The following is a 2,421-nucleotide window of genomic DNA, read 5'->3' on the forward strand; positions in this document are numbered from 1 at the left end:
TGAATTTTAACGAAAGTCTAAGGAAATACTATAGTCACTTATGAAAAAGAAAGATATGGAATGGGAAGGCGCTTACGTTTTTTCTTTTATCAAATTTGGAGGTTCGTTGGAAATATTGATTTGAATTTTAACGAAAGTCTAAGGAAATACTATAGCGACGACATAATGGTGTTATAAAAATAGTACTGGAATGGGAAGGCACTTACGCTTTTTTTTATCAAATTTCGAGGTTCGTGGGAAATATTCATCTGAATTTTAACGAAAGTCTAAGGAAATACTATAGCGACGACATAGTGGTCTTATCAAAAAGAGAAAGAATATAGAGAAAAGTTGTGGAATGGAAAGACGCTTACGTTGTTTTAAATCAAATTTAAAGGTTCGTTGGAAATATTGATCTGAATTTTAACGAAAGTCTATCGAAAAAAAGTAGTGGAATGGGAAGGCACTCGGGTTTTATCGATGAAATTTAAAGGCTCGTTGGTAATATTGATCTAAATTATAAAATTCGACGCGAACTTACGGGATGATGAAAAGTTTCGAATCACCTCCCACTTTTCATCGATATTAAATCTGCTGCTAATTTTTTATATATCAATTGATTCGAACGATAAAAAATTCTCAAAGTCGCAGACTTTTTTCTGAAAATTTTTCTGTAAATTGCAATGCTCGGTGATTCGAAACTTCTGACCGGTAGTGTACGTATACTCGAATGGTTGAACACAATTTTAGTGTACAGAGTAATTGGGCTATCTTCTTATCGTACTGTTCGTGATAAATTATACTTTATTTTGTATCTCGGGACTGTTTAACCCTCGTGCCAGAAATCCACGATAATCCAAACGAGTAGCCTCCCGATCGGAAGTGTAAAGTAGACTGTATTCTAATCCTGAAAAAAAATGCTACAAGTGTAAAACACTCCCTGACTTAGAGTGTTAAAAATGAAACAGTGCTACACACTTTTCTTTCTTCATTTCTTTACACTTGCCAACTAAAAATATTCCTCTGCTACCTATTCCATGCACGTTACCTCCACAGTACTTATAATCCATTACTGCGAAAGCATCGTATAAAGACTTCCTCAACGTTTCCACCATTATTCTTTCAACGTCATCGAACCAACCCCTCGAACAACTATCATTAAGTACTTTCTACGACCACATACGGAGCACTCGAATCTTTCACCGAAAAATCCGGAATAAATAGTAAACATTTGTTCGGAAGAAAAGTTCGTAGCGTTTGTCAAACCGTCTGGAGTTCATCGTCCGGAAAGATGCCAAGAAACTGGTTGAATAAATCTACGTACAAATATCTAAACAGCGTCTTTGAATTTTACCTTAAAAAATGCTACGAACTTTTGTTGGAATTTGACGTAATACGGGGGAAAAGGAAGAGTAGATTTGTTGGGGAAAAATAAATTTGTAAGCGCGAGTTGAACGTCGGATATCGATCGTAAAGGCGAGAGTAGAAGTCGAGTGTGTTATTTCCATCGGTAGCTTTTCTTCCGCCGCTACTAAGCTCGTCGTCAGCGGCGCGAGCACTTTCGCGAAAGGCTTCACTTACCTTAGCCAGGGACTCGACTCGAGTCGACCAGCCAGCCGCTCTCCTTTTTCGTACCTCTCCACTTGAAAAAGAGGGCCGTCGTGGGACGACGGGGGTCCGTTTTGCCAGGCCTTGTTCTTCCAAGCCCAACAATCGGTTCCTTCTTTTTCACCTCTACTCCTCCTTCTCCACTCTCCCTTACCATAGGCGCCGTGACCGAGTTTCAAAAGAGAGAGGCCTAGTTCCCGCGCGCGCGAACTTCTCTGGCTTCCTGAAACGTCGCGGACAATAAGCCCGAAGCAACGACCTGAGAACGGATCCGAGACACGCGCCTTCCCGCCATTTTCCACCTTTCTTCGCCACCCCTTTCTCGCACCAAGTGGCTGTCCAACAATAGAGACGCGATAATACTGCTTTTCGGGATGTACAGTTTTGGGAAGTTTTGGGATTTGGGGATATGGAATTTTGGGAATTTTTGGGAAATTGGGAATGTGGATTTTGGGGATATGGAATTTTGGGAAGTTTTGGTATTTGGGGATATGGAATTTTGGGAATTTTTGGGAAATTGGGAATGTGGATTTTGGGGATATGGAATTTTGGGAATTTTTGATATTTGGAGATATGAAATTTTGGGAATTTTTGGGAAATTGGGAATGTGGTTTTGGGGATATGGAATTTTGGGAATTTTTGGTATGTGGAGAATGTGGATTTTTTTGGATATGGAATTTTGGATATTTTTGGGAAATCGGGAATGTGGATTTTGGGGATATAGAATTTTGGGAATTTTTGATATTTGGGGAATGTAGAATTTGAAGATATGGAAATTTAGGGATATGGAATTTTGAGAATTTTGGGTATGTGGAGAATGTGGATTTCGGGGAT

The sequence above is a fragment of the Habropoda laboriosa genome, unplaced genomic scaffold, assembly GCF_001263275.1.
Source record: "Habropoda laboriosa isolate 0110345459 unplaced genomic scaffold, ASM126327v1 scaffold2, whole genome shotgun sequence".
NCBI lineage: Eukaryota > Metazoa > Arthropoda > Insecta > Hymenoptera > Apidae > Habropoda > Habropoda laboriosa.